The sequence below is a fragment of the Sphaeramia orbicularis genome, chromosome 12 (assembly GCF_902148855.1).
Source record: "Sphaeramia orbicularis chromosome 12, fSphaOr1.1, whole genome shotgun sequence".
Lineage (NCBI taxonomy): Eukaryota > Metazoa > Chordata > Actinopteri > Kurtiformes > Apogonidae > Sphaeramia > Sphaeramia orbicularis.
In genome coordinates, this window is record NC_043968.1 from 70971196 (window position 1) to 70993467 (window position 22272).

General features: G+C 34.5%; 1 protein-coding gene across 1 annotated transcript in view; it reads right to left on the reverse strand.

The window, feature by feature from the left end:
* The window catches only part of brinp1 (bone morphogenetic protein/retinoic acid inducible neural-specific 1), a 312756-nt gene extending 294872 nt beyond the window's left edge, over window positions 1-17884 (reverse strand). The window contains exon 1 of the mRNA XM_030150062.1: window positions 17491-17884. The gene's annotated coding sequence lies outside the window, so the exon portion shown is untranslated. The remainder of the gene's footprint in view (window positions 1-17490) is intronic.
* Window positions 17885-22272: the final 4388 nt, after the last annotated feature.

Consider the following 22272-nt stretch of genomic DNA (forward strand, 5'->3'; position numbering starts at 1 on the left):
AGTCAAGGAATAGAGATTACAACAATGCATGTCTGACAGCAGCATGATATTTTATTGTCTTTTCATTTCTTTTTCCACTGTGGCTCAAATCTACTTTATATTTCAAGTATCCAGATCAAATATTACAGCCTTCATGTGCAAATTTGTCTTTAACCCATAAAGACCCAGTGTGACTTTGGTAGCAGTTCCCAAATTAATGTTTCTCTCTATTTAACCTTCCTTAAGTCATTTATCACCATTTATTCTAATATCGTCCTCTATATTTTATGTTTTTTAAGTGAAAATCATGTATTTTCCTATATTTAATTTACTGATCATGTACATAGATGTTCATAAAAGCTCAGAATAAAGTTAAGGGTTATTATATCACAAACAGACGAAACTGAAGAAAAAGTGACTTTTTCAGCAAATATATCAATAACTGAACATAAACTAAGTGTCTCCATCCACCCTTATTGATCCAACTCCATGGGTTTTACTGGTGAATCAATGTTGTAGAAGATGATGGTGTTTCCACGGTAACTATGGGGCCTCTGAACATCCAAATGGGTCATATCTGATGACCATGAAAATATGACAAGCTATATTTTACATCAATTATTTACATGAATTCACTGCAAAAATCAAAATCTTACCAAGTGTATTTTTCTCATTTCTAGTCAAAATATCTCATCACATTTAAAATAAGACAATCATCTGAAGAGTAACTTTTCAGTGAGATATAAGAGCTTATTTTTAGACGATAGATCTTAAAAATCTTATTTCAAGAAATCTTAATTTTTATATCTTGAATTAAGCAAAAAAAAAAAAAAAATCTGCCAATGGAACAAGTGAAAATTATCTTGGTAAGATTTCTTGAAATAAGATTTTCAAGATCTATCATCTAAAAATAAGTTCTTATATCTCACTGAAAAGTTACTCTTTAGGTGATTATGTCTTATTTTAAGTGTGATGATATTTTGACTAGAAAGAAAAAGAAAAATACACATTGGTAATATTTAGATTTTTGCAGTGAATTCATGCAAATAATTGACGTAAAATGTAGTTTGTCATCTTTTCATGGTTATCAGATACTACTACAAATATCACTTGGTTTTTCCAGTGTTGATAGGATTAATGGATCAGAACTTAAATGATTTTGGTTACCAGTGGCTTTTTGGGTCTTTATGGGCTAAATGTAGAATTCACAAGCACAAATGTACATCAGCGAAGTTGAAAAGATTATTAAATTTTAAAGACAGATAATACTATGTCCCGTAATTAAAAATAAGGAGTCCTTGAATAAGCAGAAATTAAATTAAGCTTAGTACAACAACACCAGTTGAACATATGATGCAAGGTTATATTAGAGTTACCACAGGCCTGTAGGCAATGTCAGTAATTACAAATCTGCATAGATCTCCATTCAGTCAATGCTCCCGAGGCTATATGTGACAGGATGCAGAGCCTGGGCAGTAAAACTTCCAGTTCCATAATGTAAATGTTTTAATGGTTCACCCACTGGGACCTGGTATAGGATTGACATCTGTGAACATAAAAGGCCTATGTTTTAAAGTCTAATTAATATACATGCGTGGCAGATTTTTTCAGCCCCAGCCGCTCAAACATGCACACACACACACACATCTACGGGCAACACGCAAGGTCAGGCACATAAGAAAATCTATAGGTTAGTACTTCTGCTGAAGTGCTGCGTCAGGTCGTTTCATGTGCTACTTCTGGAGTCACAAGCACAATGCCTTTTACAGCACTAAAGTTGCTTCCAGAAAGGAATGTTGTTCTAATCGACCGTATCTCCCACAAATGATGAAAAGTGAAAAAACACAGCGCTGCCACAGTTATGATTTTCAAGGTTTTGGTCGACTGTTATAAAGCGCAGCCCCCAAAACCACTTTAGGTACCACCTAAGCCAAAAACCACGTGAATCTAATGGTTGCACTTCAACTTGAATTTTTCTTTAAGCTTCTGGGATGTTAATCATCTGCTATAGCTTTACAAATTAGCATATTTCCTCACATTAAAAACTGGGAGTCAATTATATGCCGAGTCTGATAATAGCAAGACAAAGAAATAAAAGCCAGTTGTCAAATACAGGCCCTGTAAAAAAAAAAAAAAAAAAAAAAAAGAATATGGATAAACTTCTGGTGTTTGTCATGTAATGTGCTGCCTGTTAAGAACAATATTCATTTTTACAAGATTACTTTAACCCTTTCATGCATGAATTGTGAGATCCTTAGTTAAGATGTTTTTCTTCAGTGTTTTTATTCCTCCTTAAGCATGAAAAAACAATGTGATCGAGTTTTTTGTTTGTTTTTTTTTTTTCTATGGAGTTTCAAAAATATCCATGCATTTAATTTTGAAGTAAAGAAACCTGTTTAAAACCCAATATCAGAAAGTGATATGAAAACATTGAAATAAAAACATTTTTAATGATGCTAATCTGATGTCTTCTTACATTTTAACATATTCTAATGCTAGTAATTATTCACTTCATGGAGATAATATGCAAAAAAAAAAAAACAAAAACCTTCTTGTCTAACAAATAATTGATTTACACTCAAACATGTTACTGCAGATCAGGTTTATCAAGAACAGCAAAGTTACAGTAATGGTATGAATGTCAGTGTATGGGATGGTGCGTAAGTGTTCACTGTGTTGGCTGATATGGAACTAAAACATCAAAACCCATGAATATACAAGAGAACAGCTGGAGAATAACTGTCCACTCTAGTGACCTATGCATAAAGACACAGGTGTCAAACATATGGCCCGTGGGCCAAAAGTGGCCCGCCAAAGGGTCCAATCTGGCCCCTCTGATGAGTTTGTAAAATGCAAGAATTACAAGAAAATAAAGAAGATAAGAAATATTCTAAGAATAAATTTTTAAAAAAATGTATTAAGAAGATAATAAATATAATAAGAATAAATTAAAAAATATATAAGAAGATCATATGTTTCATTGTGTTTTTATCTTAGTATTTGATCTTTTCATTATGTTTTATTGCATTTATTTTACTGTACAGCACTTTCCAAACATTTGTGTTTGTTTAAATTTGTGTTTTATAAATAAAAATGGATTGGAAATGGATTTTCTAATAAATATTAAGGGGGTCAAAATCATTTTAGTTCAGGTCAAGTGGGTCAGACTATTAAAATAATAACATAATGACCAATAAATAATCCAACTCCAAATTTTTCACATTGTTTTAGTGTAAAAAAAAAAAAATTATTACATTAAGTTAACATTTACAAACTATCCTTTCACGAAAAATGTGAATAATCTGAACAAATATGAACAGGCAATATTCTGCCTGTTACTAAATGTTTTGTGTCTTTGTAGATCCACTGTGATCTGTAAGTTGTAATGCACATGTGTAAATGATAAACTGAGGTGTTGAAATTGCACTTATTTTTCTTAAGACATTTCAGGTTGTTCGTGTTGTTCATACTTTTACGTAAAGTTTGAAGATGGCCCACGTTAGATCCCATTGAGCTGAAAGTGGCCCCTGAGTTAAAATGAGTTTGACACCCCTGCTTTAAGACATTTAACAATATAATCCTGTGCTGTTATAGATCACTCAAGTGTTACTGTCTATATTCAGCCACTGCAGGTGTGTGTGTGTGTGTGTTACTTTTTCAGCAAAACTGTAATTTGCTGAAATGTACAAGCACAAAAGAAATGATTACACACTAAGTCCTGTTAAGTAACAAACGCTTTCTATCCTCTGAAATCCTACAGGACATTGATTTTGTAATGGTTAAGAAGGGTTGTATTTGTAGAAAAAAAAAATATATATATTTGCAGTACTTTTATTTACTTTGTATTTGTGCTTTGATTTTTAAAGGATGTACCCAAAACAGTGCAAAAAAAACACATAGTGACTATTTATGTTTGGATTTTTTTATGTTGCTTCAGTCTTCAGCATGTTAAGTCCATGCTAATACATATACATACATACAACAATTTTATTTTAACCCATAAGAACCCAGTGTAACATTTGTGGCAGTTCCCAAAATAATTTTTCTCTATATTTAACCATCCTTAAGTGATTTATCACCATTTACTGTAATCCTCTGTATTTTGTGTTTTATTTTTTTTCAGTGAAATCATGTATTTTCCTAAATTTTATTTACTAACCATGTCGACGTTCATAAAAGCTCAGAGTAAAGTTGAGGATTATTATATCAAAAACAGAGAAAACTGATAAAAAAATGTACTTTTACAGCAAAATCTATCATTAATTGAACATAAACCCAGTGTTTCTATCCATTGCACTGGGTTACAAAAAAATGTTTTTTGCAAGTTATCTAGGTTTTTTCAACTGAATTCGGACCATTTTGCACCGCTAAATCCAAAAATGACATCTGTTTTTCTCAATCAGGTCAGGTTTTTTTGCTAATTTGATTTTGAAAAATTTGATCTTCTCACAAAATATAATAATTAATACCAAAATAAGATTGGTAAGCACACTTTATGAAACTTGTGACTTGATTGCTGTTAGGTACAATGGTGTATTCACCGCAGATGTAGCAGAATACGTCAGGCTTATTTTTGCAAGGTCTTCTAGTCAAAGCCATTTCATTCACGTATAATATTAAAAAGAAACATTAATCATAAATTGGCAAAAGTAAAATCTTCAGAACTCGTTTATTGCAAGAAATATGAAAGAATTTTGTATCATATGATGTGAAAATGCCCATAAATGTAAGCAAAAATGTTAAAAAGCCAATATGTAGCATAGTTCAGAAAGTTGACCTGATTGAGGAAAATTATTGTGATTTTTGGATTCAGCACACCAAAATTATCCTAAATCAGCACAAAAAACTTAAACAATAAATTTATTGTTGACCAGTGTTGTCAATGATCAAACTTCATGGGTTTTACTGGTGAATCAATGTTGTAGAAGATGATCTTTTCGTCTCTTTTTCCATCCTGAGCCAAATCTACTTTATATTTCAAGTATCCAGATCAATATTACAGCCTTCAAGTGCAAATTTGTCTTTAACCCATAAAGACCCAGTGTGACTTTAGTAGCACTTCCCAAATTAATGTTTCTCTCTATTTAACCTTCCTTGAGTGATTAATGACCATTTATTATAAAATTGTCCTCTATATTTTATGTTTTTTTAGTGAAATTCATGTATTTTCCTATATTTAATTTATTGATCATGTAGATCAGGGGTGTCAAACTCATTTTAGTTCAGGGGCCACATACAGCCTAATATGATATAAAGCGGGCTGGACCAGTAAAATAATGTAAATAATAGGATAAGAACTTTTGAGTGAAATAAGTAAATTCCGTAATGAAAATGTTTACACCTACGAATTGTACTTGAACATAACATGAACAAATATGAACAACCTAAAAGTTTGCAATATTAACAATGTTACACTTTAGTTTATCATTTATACATGTGAATCACAACTTAGAGATCACAGTGGATCTACAAATACACAAAACTTTAAATAACAGGGAGAATATTATTAAAATTCCACATACTTCTCTATTCACATTTTTTTTTTATAAAAGGCTAGTGTGTAAATGTACACATTTTTGGTTAATTTCACTTTTTTTTTACACTAAAACAAAGAGACAAATTTACAGTTTTCATTATTTAAAGGTTATATGATAGTATTTTACTGGTCTGATCCACTTAAGACTGAAATGACCTAAAATGATTTTAACATCATTGATTGTTAATATCTTCGGTGTAATTTTTGCATTTCACAAATTCATCCCAGGGGCCGGATTGAACCCTTGGGCAGGCCAGATTTGGCCCCCGGGCCGCATATTTGACACCTGTGATGTGCAGGGGTTGGACAAAATAATGGAAACACCTTCACCTCAAGATGATAATGCCCCAGTCCATACATCTAGGATTGTTAAAGAATGGCATGAGGAACATTCTAATGAAGTTGAGCATCTCGTATGGCCGGCACAGTCCCCAGACCTCAACATTATTGAGCATTTATGGTCAGTTTTAGAGATTCAAGTAAGACGTCGATTTCCACCGCCATCGTCTCTAAAAGAGTTGGAGGGTATTCTAACTGAAGAATGGCTTAAAATTCCTTTGGAAACAATTTACAAGTTGTAGGAATCAATACCTCGGAGAATTGAGGCTGTAATTGCCGCAAAAGACGGACCTACACCATATTAAATTATATTTTGTTGATTTTTTAAGGTGTTTCCATTATTTTGTCCAACCCCTGTAGATGTTCATAAAAGCTCAGATTAAAGTTAAGGGTTATTATATCAGAAAGAGACAAAACTGAAGAAAAAGTGACTTTTTCAGCAAATATATTAATAACTGAACATAAGCTAAGTGTATTCATCCTCCCTTATTGATCCAACTTCATAGGTTTTACTCGTGAATCAATGCTGTAGAAGATGACAGTGTTTCCACGTTCACTGAATGTCAAAATGGGTCATATCTGATGACCATGAAAAGATGACAAACTGTATTTTACATCAATTATTTACATGGAAAATGGTAAATGGTAAATGATTTTTGTAGATGGTGGATTTTAGGGTCTTTATGGGTTAAAAAAAAAACATTACTTTTGCCATAGGTCTAACTGGTGACTACAATGCACCAAAGACATATGAAAAGCCTTTTGACTTTTAGTTTGGAAACTCCAGGAATAAACCTGTTGATAGTGAAAATGTGAGGTGTGGTTAAGAAAAGGCATAAAAAGCAACATGGCTAGTTTAAAAGGAAAATAATAGTTGTATATAAAATAATCCTGAATCAGTTACAGGAAATGGCATTTAAGGTGCTTAATCCTTTTAAAATGTTACAAGTGAAGTTAAAAATCCTATTAATGGACAAAAAAAGATCAGCATGACATTTCATGCATGTGATAAGCCAGTAGTAATTTGGCAGTGATTAATATTTGGTGTAAAATGTGATAAATGTGCAAAAAAAGAGGTCACATTCGTACATCTGCTATCTGTTTGTGAACCAGATAAAAAAAAAAGCCTCTAATTATTCCACAGTTTTTTTTTTCCTTGTGTTTTAATTTAAATATCTGAATGGGATCAGTCATTTTCTACAGTCTAAGCTGCTGCTCATGTCCCAGGCTCTAATATAGGTCAGTGATGCTGAGATCCACTGGCATCGAGTCACAGTGTCACATCAGTCATGGGTCACACTATGAATCCAGTCTGTCCTAAATGAGTCCTCAACTTCTTCTGTCTTTTTTCCCTTCCTCCTATTTCGGAACATATTGTATGTGCTGAAAATAGCAGCTTCTCATCTTCAGCCAAGCTTCATATGAATCCCAGTCTATCTGAAATGTTTTACCAGATTTTGCTCTATTCCTAAGGAGTAATTGGGGTGCTTTTACTGTTCCAGCAGGCTTCACAGTTGCCAGACAGCACTGGGAAGATTGTAAAAGACTACAACTCTGCAAGAGTCATAATTAAATTTTTCCATAAAGACTATGTTTCCATTATAATGAAAATAAAATTTACAGTATGTGGGCTAACATGGGCAGACTAGTGATGCATCCCTGTCAGTGAGGACAGAAATCTTACACATATATTATCAGTGATACATGTAAAGATGTGGGTGAGTATAACATAATATAACATGACTTATTTCAATGTGATGCAGTAATGATCTGATGGTCTACAATTCAAGAGATGATTTCATTTAATATCCCTGATTCCTCTTAAGTCAGCAAATTATCAGCTAAAAACATTCTATTTGTACTTAACATATTGTCACTGAAACCTCATAAATCCATTTTAATCTATCTTTTTTTTTTTTTTTTTTGGCATAAAATGATTCTATTGGTCAGTCTTCACATTAAGCCTGATAGTTTTAAAACACATTTTTATAGACTGGCTTTTATGTGATGTCTGTCCCTTTTTAATTAAAATTTTTAATTTATTTATTTACTTATTTTTTTAATTTGATTTTATTCTGTTTGATTCTTAATTCATATTCTCATACACGATGTTGTTTTATCTCATTTATTCATTTTCGCATTGATTTAACAGCATCGTGTTACGTTATCCTTGCCCTCTTTACTCCGATTCACTTAATTTATTCAACGTGTCATGTTTTTTCGATTTGTTGTACACATCTCTCTTATTGTGTTGCTTCTGTTTTAGTGTTTTTACTTGCTTCTTGTATTCTGCTGTTGTGCCCTCTGTCAAAGAAATTCGTAAACTTTGTTTTTAAAGGCGCTATACAAATAAAGCTATTATTATTATTATTATTATTATTATTATTATTATTATTATTATTATTATTATTATTATTGTTGTTTTAGAAATATTTAAACAATGAAAAGTGTTAAAAATGGCTTATGACTACATCTATTAACTCCATTCATTTATTTAGAATATACATAGTTTTTCCAGTTTTCTGAAAAATAATCCATACCATACCATACCATACCATACCATACCATACCATACCATACCATACCATACCATACCATACCAACTTCATTTATAAAGCACTTTAAAAACTTTACAGCTGGCCAAAGTGTCTTACAAAAATCATAAAACAAGGGAATAAATAAGTAAAACAGTCATAACACAGGATGCAAAGTGGGCTAAGGACAACAAAGACAAATTAAAATCTGGTAAAAACAACATAGGACATCTTTAAAAAGTTTCACTCATTGATTAAAAGCCAACGAGAAAAAGTGCCTTTTTAGACGTGATTTAAATAACTGTTTTGGACAGAAAAGGTTTCCCTCTTATGTCTGTGCGCCCAACAGTGACGATATATTTCCTTATTAGTGCTGCCACTCTCTCTGATTTATAATTTTTCTTTCCAACTTCTTTTTCAGAAACTTTCCACAAAAAAAAAAAAAAAAAAGTCTTTGACAGAAGACTAAATAAAAGCAGTCCCGAAGGGGGCCTTAAACCACTCCTTCATCTGTCATATCTATAACACACCTCAGCCTCAGAACCATCCTAAAGCTTTAATTATTGACGTAAGACGAGACCGTGAGATTTGGGGAGGAGATGAGAGATGTGAGAAACAGTTTACGGAAAAGGAATCAATCTGTTGTAGAATATTAAAAGTTTGGTCACAAATAATTGAGCATATTTCTAAATTATACAAGTATATAGCCTTCACTAATATTTATGTAGAAATACATCAACTTTAACCAACGCAAAGATGCTGATAAGAACATGTTTTGATTTTATTAAAAATTTCATCTGATTTGCTTTTTTTTTTTTTCCATTGGGGCACTTATATGTTGAACTTTTACACCAGTGCATGGGTATGAAATTTTAGTTATATCAGACTAGGGTGGGGGTGTAACCCACGTCTCCTTCAGCCAATCAGCACTGACTCCCTGTGGTTTTGTTCAAAAAAATTATGAAGAACATATGGAAATGAGTAATAGTTATTTTCGAGCATTTGAACATTTTGCTGTCATTGTCTATGGCCTGAAGGCATTCTTACATCATCTAACTGTAAACATGTGGCGCCTGAACACAGATTTTTTTTGTTTTTTATACTTCATGGCATTTCATCCGAAATCAACAGTACAAATGTCACCTGCATTTATTCATAGTCTTTTTCTAAGTAAGCCCACAGATGCCAGTTATGCCTAAACTCTCGACTGTTTTCTTTATTAATAGAGTATTAGTTGTAATAGGAACACAAAGTTAAACTTACAAATAATCATAATTAGTCTACCACTGAGTATAGTTATAATGTAGAGGAGGCTGATGTGTTTTTTATGGCTACAGGTGGATTTTTTTTTCCTGTTTTGGGTCAAAGAAGGCTACAGATTGTAAAGGATGCTGAACTCTGGACAAGTGAAAACAGAACGTAACAGTCAACAATCGTTAAAGTGAAAAATACAGCCACCCAGCAAAATCAAATTGTCACTGCCAGTTACAGATGTGATCTAAACGTAATTTGTCAATAAAGGATAGAGTAGAGGAAGACAGATACCAAAAATCCAAGACTTTGACACTAGATTGGAACCTTTTGTAAGATTTTAGATTTTGGCTATAAATAACTTCAGTCAGGGTTTGGGAAAAGTTGTAGTTTGGTTGAAATATTACTAAATGCACTGAACACTGTTTCATTTTCAGCTTTGAAGATATTTTCTATGTTGAATCAAACTCCTCAGGCTCCTTTCTAAAACCATAACCAAGGTCTGTCAGTGTCTAAACCACAGGTGTCAAACATGCGGCCAAATCCGGCCCTCCAAAGGGTCCAGTCCGGCCCTTGGGATGAATTTGTGAAATGCAAAAATTACACTAAGATATTAACAATCCTTTTAGTTCAGGTTCCACATTCAGATCAATTCAATCTCAAGTGGGCAGGACCAGTAAAATACTATCATAATAACATATAAATACTCACAACTCCAATTTTTTTCTCTTAATAAATGCAAATATTTTCTTGTATTTACACTAAAACAAAGTATAATTTCACAAAAAATGTAAATAACCTGAACAAATATGAACAACCTGAAACGTTTTAAGAGAAGTAAGCGCAATTTTAACAATATTCTGCCTGATACTAAATGTTTTTTGTGTATTTGTAGACCCACCGTGATTTGTAATTTATAATGTATATGTGTAAATGATGAACTGAAGCATAATATTATTAAAATTACACTTATTGTTTCAGTTTGTTCATGTTATTCACAATGTTTGAAAGGATAGTTTGTTGATGTAAACATTTTCATTGATTATTTTTTATTTTTTTACTCTAAAATAGAGAGAAAATTTTGGAGTTGACATTATTTCTATATTATTATGTTATTCTTTTACTGGTCTGGCCCACTTCAGATCAAATTTAGCTGAATGTGGCCCCTGAACTAAAATGAGATTGACACCCCTGGTCTAAACCAAACCAGAAAAATGAATTAATAGTCATATGTGAATGTACTTCACAAAAAATGTATCTAGTTTTGGTTCTGACACTTTGAAATCATACATACCTGTGGTATCTTATTTAATAAATGCAGAAAATTCTGAAAAGCTTTTTGTTTTTTCATTTTACTTTTCTATTTCTGTTGACATAAATGTCAGCAGATTTATGATTCTGTGCATCTAGCGAACAATAAAGAGAATACTACAAGAAACAAACAGAAATGATATAATGTTAGATGGGAAAAAGGAAGAAGACACCACTAAATATGAAGGAGTGAAGAAACAGACTGAAGAGACTGAAACATCGCTCAGTTGTTCTGTTTGTAGGAGAAAATCTTTCATCCAGATTAAGGTTTTTGAAGAAAAAAATAGCACTCATGTCTCTCTTCACGTACAGCTTAGTGTCGAAAGTATTACATCAAACATGTAATATTTCAATCCATGATAAAGAAAATTGAATTCTTAATATTCCATCCATAACAGTGGTGAATGGAAATGTGCAGAAACTCAATTTTCACAGATTTTCTGAGAACACAGATAAAAATTCCAATACATTTGAATGGAAATCCACCTATAGACATTTTATTGAAGTGAATGGATTGATGTGTCTGAATATGTTAAACATGCACAATACGTTTGCACAGTGCATACTCCAGACAATAATACATTTTCCCTAGAATAGACTCTGTATCATGGGTGCTGTCAGTATTACCATACAGATGCAGATAACGGTAAAAGCCTCCACAACAATATTGGCAATTGCAAAAAAATATATATATATAATAAAAAAATAAATAAAAATCACCAAAGCCTGGTCACAGCTGCACTTCATCTCCATACAAATTGGGGCCCAGAGATATTTTCGCACCAAGAGGGCTGCATTTTGGTTTAAAATGCCTCAGACACAACTCCGAGACTGGAGCAGATCAAATTACTGTATACTGCTGGAGGGAACATGGGAGGCAACAGAGAAGCAAATTAAGTTAAAGGTTCTATGTGTAATCGCTGGCCAGTGCAGACCTCTATTGTTCAGTGATGTGAAAGACCACTGAAAATCAAAAGTCTCTCCCCCTCCCATCCTCTCAGTAACACGGAGCAGCAAATGCAAACAGAAAAACATACGACCACTGGCAAAAAAAAAAAGAGCAAGCGAAGACCAAGGCGATGCCAAGAAAGATGAATGACTGTAGTTATTACTCTGTTGAGTTATTATATTTTTAAGGAGTAATAACTTATCTACCTGGCAGTGCTTAATGACATGGGGGGGTCAGGTTTGTAGAAGATCAATTTAACATTCATTTTCTGTTTGGTTTTGCCTCCCTGGTAACCACAAATGTCAGGTCAAGATGCAAAATTTCAGGGGAGCAGGAACTAATCAGGCAAGGTTTGCTTTTTTAGAAGGCAGAAAATGATTAGGCAGAGATTTTCTTCAACAAGTCGCTCAGAGATATTGAGAAACAACTGCCATTACTGATACATAATTAACAGTGACTATAGTTACATGCACAACATTGTCTGGATTTTGCTGTTATTCCAAAAAAGACAACACAAAGGCAATGAATCATCCTCTGTGCAAATCCTCATTAAAAATAGGGTTTTCACTGGTGGCAGACGTTCCGCTGTGTGATCACGTCCTCCCACTTTCATTCTTTCAAACACTCCTGGAAAAGGTCAACTTTCCAATATTTGCTCATATGCAAAAACAATTGATATCCTCTGTCATAAAGCTTAAAAGTAGGTGTGTGTTGTGCCTTCTGAACCAGAAATGTGGACTTTTCTTTGGAGACAGGTTCTTTGTCTCTTCACCAGCTCTAACTAGAGGCTATGTGTGGTAAAACCTGGAATTCTAATGCATTATATACATGTCCAAAACATGCCCCCAAAACCAGAAGAATATGGTGACATGTTTTATTTGAAAGACAGAAATGGCAATAGGGATGTAATGATTACCGGTATAACGATAAACCACGGTAAAATTCCAGACGGTTAGTATTACCATTTAAATTCTAATTATCATGATAACCATGTTTGATTGCCGCACTTTTAGGGGAAAAAACCCTATGTAAAGATATGCTTTTATGTCAAATATTTGAGTATAGTTTTAATTTATTACAATTTTAATTTTCTATACCTAATATTTGGAACCAATATTCACTTTTACAGTCTTAGAAAAGGTTCATTAAGCATCTGTGTGCTATTTATGCAATAAAGTATATACATTTTTCAAATTGGATTTTATATTTTTAGTGGGTTTTCTGTCCTTTTATGTTGATATAGTAGGTTAAAGTGAAAAAATAATAGACGATGATATAGATGAAGTTGTGCTGAAAAAAAAGATACCAAACATGAGTATAGTAAACATTTGTTTATATAATATATAAAGGCAAAACCAAAAGGACTGAAAAATGGCCAAAATAGGCTCAGACCACTAAGGGTTAATATTTGAATATTTCTGCCAAAAGAAAGTACATTGTGCCAATTATTGTATTTGTTTTTTTTTTTGTTTGTTTGTTTGTTTTTTTTCAAAATACAACTTGATTAAATTATTTCAGTCTGTGTATTAGTACTTTTTGAACATTTTGAGCACAATTTCAACAATACTGCAATAATAATGATAACCGTGATAATTTTGGTCACGATAACCGTGATATGAAATTTTCATATCGTTACATCCCCAAACGGCAGTATTTAATATTATCAGAATATTGTCATATTGGAGAGTAAGAGTAGATAAGTATGAGTGTAAACAAACTCACTGTGATTTGTAAAAAAAACAAAAATGTTTTAGATAATCTTGACCATGCCTGCAGCTCCTGAAACTGAACTCAATATTTAATGATTTTTACATAACATCCAGGTTCATATGCAGCCACAAAGCCAGTCACAATATGCATCTCCTTAAGAAACTGGAGCCACTTATAAATGTGTCATAAATAGAACATTTCAACTCTTTTTTGTTAATGTTTCATGTGCAATCTTTTCATTGTTTGTGTCATAAAATGCTGCCTATGTTCACCGACAAACATTCAGGTTTCGACGTCCTGCTGTGAATAAAACAAGGCAGAGAAAGACGTGAATGCAGAGACCAAAGAGAGGCCACTGCATTCACATAAAGACGGATGTGTGATGGATGACTAAGCAGTTTGTAGTTACAATGAACTTGTCACCGTTGGGATGATTTTCTGAACCCACTTTAGCTCCTCCATGGTTTCACACTGAGCCCAAGTTTGGCTTTTTTTTTTTTTTTTTGCTCCAGAAGTCAATAACAGCGCTGTGAATATCTATTTGATAACCTTTTCCTCACAAAAAAAAATTATGCTACATGTTTTGTTTTTGTTCTTTTTTTAGAGCACAGGTGTCAAACATGCGGCCCGGGGGCCAAATCAGGCCTGCCAAAGGGTCCAATCTGGCCCGTGGGATGGATTTGTGAAATGCAAAAATAATACTGAAGATATTAATAATCAATGGTGTCAAAATCATTTTAATTCAGGTTCCACATACAGACACATACAGTCCAATTAGATTTCAAGTGGGTCAGACCAGTAAAATATTATCATAATAACCTATAAATAATGACAACACCAAATTCTTTCTTTGTTTTTTTGGTGCAAAAAGTAAAATTACATCAAAATATTTACATTACCAAACTATACCTTTACAAAAAATCGTGAATAATCCGAGCAAATATGAACAAACGGAAATGTCTTAAGAAAAGTAAATGCAATTTTACCAATATTCTGCCTGTTACTCAATGTTTTGTGCGGTTGTAATGCACATGTGTAAATGATAAACTGATAAAGCTGATAAAACTATTACTAAAATTGCACTCATTTTTCTAAAAACAATTCAAATTGTTCATGTTATTCAGATTTTTAAAGAAACTTTGTAGCTCTAAACCTGATCAAAATATAATTTTACTTTTTTCACTACTATTATTTTACTGGTCTGGTCCACTTGAGATCAAATTGGAGTGAATGTGGCCCCTTAACTAAAATGAGTTTGACACCCCTGTTTTAGAGTGTCACTATACACACATACAAAGAAAAAACAACATAATTTTGAATAAAACCTCCAGGAAATGCTAATTAAAAAATAATGTTTATGGTAAAAGTTTTACTGATCAAGACTGCAATTAACCAGCTGTGATAATCTTAAAACAAGCCTTTAATTTGTGCCTCAAGGAAAGAACTCTCAGTGAATGTCATAGAAGCGTAGTTAAAGCTGTGTGGTTTTATAGGACTGATAGCAGCGGCTCACAGGTCAGACAGCCCCAAGTGGAGGTCAACTGATTCAGCTGCCTCTCCAAAGTACTGTAAGCTCACCAGTGTTTCTCTGAGGTTTTGTCACATGTCATTACATGACCCTGTTGTTTGTTTCCCATGAAAAACAGATTTCTTTCCTCCCTTTTTGTCAAACCTCTTGGGAGGCAGCCTTCTGGCCGCTACAGCTGCAGCCAGCACCCACATAAAAACAATGGCGTGCCAATACCAGAGCACAAAGCGAGAGAAGGAGTAAAAAAGATAGCTCCTGATGCTGCCAAACAAGTCTCTGTCCAACAGAAAATGCAATTTAGTAATTAATATATGTAAACAAGGTGGACAGAGCAGAACTGTGGATGCATGGACCCTATGATTCATTCCTTTCATCAGGCTTGTGGGTGTTTTTATTTATTTGCCTCAAAGAATTACAGTCAGATGTGTTGTGGGCAATTTATGAGTAAGTTGCACTGCCAAGGTCTGTACAAAAAAAGGGGAGCACTGCTGCTAAATGTTCTCTTTTCAGTCCTCGAAAGCATCATCGACATGGGGTCACACGAGCCCTGACACAAATGTGGCTTTAAGCTGCTGTTGGCATTTCCATTCTGGCAGTGTGATACGGAATGCTCTTCCTGTGAAAATGATTACGTGTTGCCAGCGTTTTGCCATTGAAAAGGCCACCAGATTGAAAGAGGCATGGGGAATAAGGCAGCCATTCTTTTGCCATTTATGCTGCTGGGGCAAATTTTATGCTGTGCACGTGGCTGAGGGAGAACAATATTACAAGATGTATCGACCCACTGTCAATAATAAAAGTGACTCAAAAATTAAAACTCAATTTAGACTGTGCTTTGAGTGTGGTGAATCACTCACAGCCACTGAACATTTTTTTGCAGGTAAAGCCACACAGTGTTTCAATGCTGAGGGGAATTTGATGTTCAGTCTTTATAATTAATACTGAAATATCTTGGACTCTCAGTGCACAAGTAATACAGTGCTTTTCCCACATGAGTATTGCAAATCAGGCTCACTTTCCCAAAAGGAAAATAATGACAAACAAAACAAAAATTGTAGTGGCAGTCATGGAAATGCAGATAAATGCTTCCGGACCAATTTCTAACAGAAGCCGCTTCTCTAATTTCATAGAGTTGGTATCAGTATCATGCACACTTATCTCGCCTTTAGCCAAATAATGACACCGGGTGCAAAAGAGCTTGAGCTCCCCTCACAGTTAGACAGCGGAACAGCAATCAATGCAACTTGAGGGAACACGGAACGGCAACTTTGCCTCAGTGGTGACACACACTCACACTCTCTCACACTCATTCACACACGCATGCACTTACTTACACGCAACAAAACCAGCTTGTACGTGTTGGCTTTCATACGTGCGCACTGTCATGCGCTTGGAGCCTTGTACAAGAGGCAGCACGTCCACACAAACACAGCAGACGGACTATCAGCACTCACACTGTTCATCACAGACACCAATTTATGCAAACCGTGAAATCTACAAAATAACAGGAAGCATGTCATTCCATATGTGGGCATCCTGGGATAAGAGGATGACACTCCTACTTTATGGCTTGTGCAGTTTCCGGACTGAATTGATCAGTGTTGATGTAAAAAAAAAATAATTAAAATAATACAAAAAAAAAAAAAAAAAAAAAAAGCTATGGCTGGACTGAGGACGGGATTAGCCTGCATGCAAATACTGCTGCCGACCGCTCAATGATCCGTGGGCCTGCACTAACACACCTTCAGTGTGAACGTGTCCACGGTGCCGTTGACCGGAGCCGCGGCAGGTACGCACAGCCCCCACCGGTTTCTCTGAGATCATTGTTTGTTCCACTGTTTTATGTTCGCTGGTGCCCCCCACTTCTGCAGCATCACCTCGGGAAAGATGCTGTCTCACAGCACAGCGGGCAGAAAGAATGCAGCGAAGTGCACATAATCGATAGAATAACTCATTTGCACAATGTTTGTCTGTGGTAACCTATAGGAGCTTAGAGTCTGGCGCCTGGATTTGGGTTTAATTTAATAAACCTTGGAAGGTTTGTGTCGACATTCAGCCCGGACGAAGAAAGCGTGGAAGGACTTACACACAGCGATTATTAAAAAGGTAGACACACAGGATGGAATCAAAAAAAAAAAAAAAAAAAAAAGGGCACCGGAGGAAAACGGCCACCTCCGGCCACCCCGGTAACATGCTGACCACGCAACATCGCCATAACTATGCCACCATAGAGTCCCTGCCTCCACGACCACTACCGCGTGGTCACTGATGGAAATATGTACATAGACTGATAAACATGTGCATGTCTAACATAGCATCCCCAATATGTCAAGCTGGTATAAACCGTACTCACCTAAAACTGACTCTCCCCTCTTAGCTGTATCTGTGGTCCAAGAATTGTTAGTTCTGTAGCCAACAACTTCTGCTGGAGCATATGTATCCAGTGCTCATGCTGGTGGCTCAGTCGGTGATGTTGGATTGCGGATGATTTGGCAATCCTTTTCATGCTCAAGGGAAAAAAATCCTTCTTTTCGGCGTGGTCTCAGGCATTGGCGCGCACAGGAAGAAAGTAATGAAGTCCGTCAGGAGGGAGAGGAGAAAAGGGAATCTCTGGATGTCAGATTTATGCCGACGTGTTTGTTTGAACTGTTCTGTTCTCTCTCTTTTCCCCCCACCACCGTACGAGCTGTTTGCGGGTGGAGAGGTGTGGGATGGATATCTAGGAAGGGGAGGCTGGGATGCACAGACTGAGGGCGAGAAAGGGGAGGTACAAAGAATACAGTCTCGTATTGTAGAGGACGGTCATGGCAGACAGTAAGGGGTGGGTCTGGACTGGATGAGGCGGAAGGCGAGAGAACTGAGGGTGGATGAGGATAAGACGCCGTGTCGTGACTTTTCTCTGCTGATAGGTAAATATTTACCCGGATGATACGGGCTTTTGGCCGACGTGGGGAGCTTGACCGTCACTGTTGAAGGGTGTAGAATTGGGGAGAGCCTAAAGGTGGATGAGGACGTCGGCTGTGTGTTTGAAGAGGTTTTTTTTTTTTTTTTTTTTTTTTTTGAGAAAACTGAAGCTGCAACAAAGTGAGAAGGCGTTGAGTTGCACAGAAGGTGCCACATATGCCACGTGTCGGCTGTGTACTTTGCATAAAATACAACGTGACTGAACGAGTATGATAATGTAAACTTGGAAAGTCTTACCGTGAAACTCTCGCTGATAAAGAAGAAAAAAAAAAAAAAAAAAAAAAAAACAGAAGAAAAGACAGAGACCCTCTCTCCTCCGCCTGGATCGTGGAGAGTCAGTTTATTCTAACAAGAAGTGAAACGCTAGAGGCTGCTGTCCATGGTGCTGAAACGCAGCTCAGGTTAAAGGGGGCTGCTTGTCGCTGTCCGTGGTGCTGAAATTCAGGAGGCCTGGAGTGCTGCTGCTGAGGCAGTGTCATCTGGACATGTTAGGTCAGTGTGACTGCTGGACCGTCCACCACAAAGTTCTCAAAGTAATTAACAGAGAACAGATCAGCAGACTGGCAGTAGTTCCATTTAGGACGTAAAGGTCACATTGTGTATGCTGAAAAAACGAATTTATAGAATTTGAATCCTCATAACAATTTCCCCAAGTGCTATATAAGTAAATTCCACCGTTTTACAGTAAGTTTGATTCATTTGTGTGTGTTAAGTAGAGCATATTTACCACTACACTTAACACCATGTACTGTGCAAAAGGTTAGGTCTTTTAGCAAGGTTATACTGGCCATGAATGTGCATTTCTGAGTCTGCTGGAAATGTATAGACAAGATTAAAAATAAAACTTCAGTCAACACAGCTTCTGCAGCTTTTCCTTAGTGTGAGCTCACTTTGTACTTCTACTATCTCTAACAGTCAATATGAGAATAACTGCACTAATATTCTGGTTTCATTCACTACATGTTAGACATTTGTTATTGGTTGGGGACTTTTTGTCGTGGGAAGAGAAGTCATAATCCTAAATACTGGCGTAAAAAAGCCATTTATTTACTGATTTTTCTTTTTTCCTTCTTTTCTTTCTTTCTTTTCTTTTTTTTTTTTTTTTTGCATATTTCCTGCATTTTTTTCTTGCATTTGAATAAAAAGACTTATAGACTGAATGCACATCACAATCCTGCAAAAAAGAAGAAAAAAAAAACAGCTAAAAGCCTAAAGCTTTTGGACAACACTCTAATTTAATTGCATGCATCTCATTAATGTTTATTTAATGCATTTGTTTCATAGATGGGATGTAAATTTTACTCTTTACAAAGCTGTTGTTTAATATTACAACTATAATAATGTAAATGTTGTTAAGTTATCATTAATACATTTTACCAAGTACATCTAACAATCTCCATGTCATTAACCCTTTATAGGTCACTCATGGAAATACTTTGAAATTAAAATTTTCAGCTTTAGTGTGTTATCAGAGGACATAAATACATTTTATTACTTTTGAGAAATTTTTTAATTTTTTTTTACTGTCATATAGAAAATCAAGTTCAATGAAGTTACCATATTTGGTTACTTGCCAATAAGTGGCAAAAAATTAAATTAAATAAATAGATAAATATATCCAAGAAGTACATATATATATATATATATATATATATATATATATATATATATATATATATATATATATATATATATATATTTAAAAAAAAAAAAAAAAAAAACATATGTAATGTGAAAGGAGCTTGTATTTTAGAACATTAGAACATCACTTTTAAAACATTAGACCAACATAAGTGCTGATCCAGACACCTGTCCACATCCACAGTATCCCTTTGAGCATCATTCCTTACATTAGTACCATCTGTCACTTCATAGTACCTAACAGAGCAGGTACACTCACTGTTAATGCAGAGGTGGACCTTACAGACCCTGTAGACCACATTGAACCTGAGACTGTTGACTCACTGTCCTCACTGGAACTGTTGCCTTCACTGTCTTGAAATTACCAAAAATAGTCACTTGCCCAATAAAGGGTTAATACACTTGCATAAATGCAGTCAGTTCCATGAGACTAGAATCCACAGACATGATTAAACACCAAGTTTCTTCCCTGGAGATGCTTCAACAGGCCTTTACTAAAATTGTCTTCAGTCAGTGCTTGTTACTGTCTAAATACGTATGGCCCTGATTCTACAAATAAAATATGGCATAATTCAATATTTTAGTTAAACATCCTTTTTTTTCCCAGTAAAATGAGTTATTTTGCCAGCAAGCACATTATAACCAGACACATTTTAAAGATATATGTCTATCAGTGTTAGGTAAGTGATTCTACACTTTTCATTGTATTTCAAAGTTGTTGTTTTTTTTGTTTTTTTTTAACCCCAGGACGCATAGAAATACTGAAGTGCTTCACATACAACAGGAGATGAGGTTTTAACCAGGCAGGGTCAGCACTGACAAATAAAGACAGTATGTGAACAGAGCAGCCAGTGTCTGTGCTCAGTGTTGTTACAGACATGAAGTTGTAGCGCATCAGTACTTACATGGCAGAAACACCTCCAGCTTCAAAGCTTGAACTTTTGGAGACATCTCAATCACATCCAGTTCTGGGAAAAGTTCCTCTCTGCTTCTTGGTGCCCGTTCGTTGGGTTTTGAAAGGCAGTGAAAATAGCTTTGAAAAATTAGAAAGTATGAGTTTTATAGTGTGGGATTTGAGACAATTTTCTAAGACTTGACTTTGATTTCAAAGACATTAACATGAAAAGTTTCCTCTAATTCTACAACAGAATTATAGTCTTTACTGTTGGAAGATCACATCCAAAAAGGCACTGAAGACAAACATATAAGTAAATCAAATATATGTACAATATATTTGAACTGTAGACATCTAAAAATATGAAAATAAATAGAGGCTGACACATTTAAATGATGATAAAAGAAGAGTTCAGCAAAAGAATATCTTCACCTCTTCCCTGAAAATGATTGATGTATGTCTGAAATTATGTTTCATTTTTTTACTTCAGTAGAAATTGATCAAGTCAAAACAAATGCCTAAATAAGTAAAGCTGGATCACTGAACCTCCAGTTTGATGAAACTGATCAATAAATGTGTAAACAAAAACCTACTGACCAAAAAAATATATATAATAATTTGATCGACTATTTTCACTTCAAACTCAACATTGTCAATTTTAATTGCCTAATATTAGTTATTTGCTTATTTCTTATTTTGTTATTTATCACTGTCATTACTGTTTTATTTTTCTATCCTATTAGTGCTAAACTGATTAATCTTTCTATCTCTAGAGTCAAACCTTTGCACAACATGGATTAGACTAAACAAATTGGATGCGCAGCCTGGGTCTTGGATACATCAGGCATCACATATTGATTCTAACATACAGCTGCGCACTCATGCATTGTCTTTTCAGAAAGGCATACAGTACACTGTAACAAAAAAATCTGTAATTCAAAAGAAATTTCACTGTTTATTCTACAGATTTTTCTTTTATTTTTAAGATACAGGAAAATATCAATGAAATTACAAAAATAGACTGTGATTTTACATGTCAAATGTAAAATAACATGAAAAAACTGTAACTGTGAATAACCATAAAATTTCCATTTTTTTTAAAAGAAAGTTTTTCTTTTTTCACTGAAAAATACAGTTAAAATACATTTGCATTTGCAAATGTATTTTAACTCATAATTCACACATATTTCATAATTTCACAAATATTTCTTTTCTATTTATGAGATTAAACTGTTAATTTAAAGTTTAATACTGTAAAAAAATATATATATAGATATATATACAGGGTGGGGAAGCAAAATTTACAATGAACATTTAGTTGTTTTTCTCAGCAGGCACTACATCAATTGTTTTGAAACCAAACATATATTGATGTCATAATCATACCTAACACTATTATCCATACCTTTTCAGAAACTTTTGCCCATATGAGTAATCAGGAAAGCAAACGTCAAAGAGTGTATGATTTGCTGAATGCACTCGTCACACCAAAGGAGATTTCAAAAATAGTTGGAGTGTCCATAAAGACTGTTTATAATGGAAAGAAGAGAATGACTATGAGCAAAACTATTGTGAGAAAGTCTGGAAGATACTATTAAAGAAGAATGAGAGAAGTTGTCACCCGAATATTTGAGG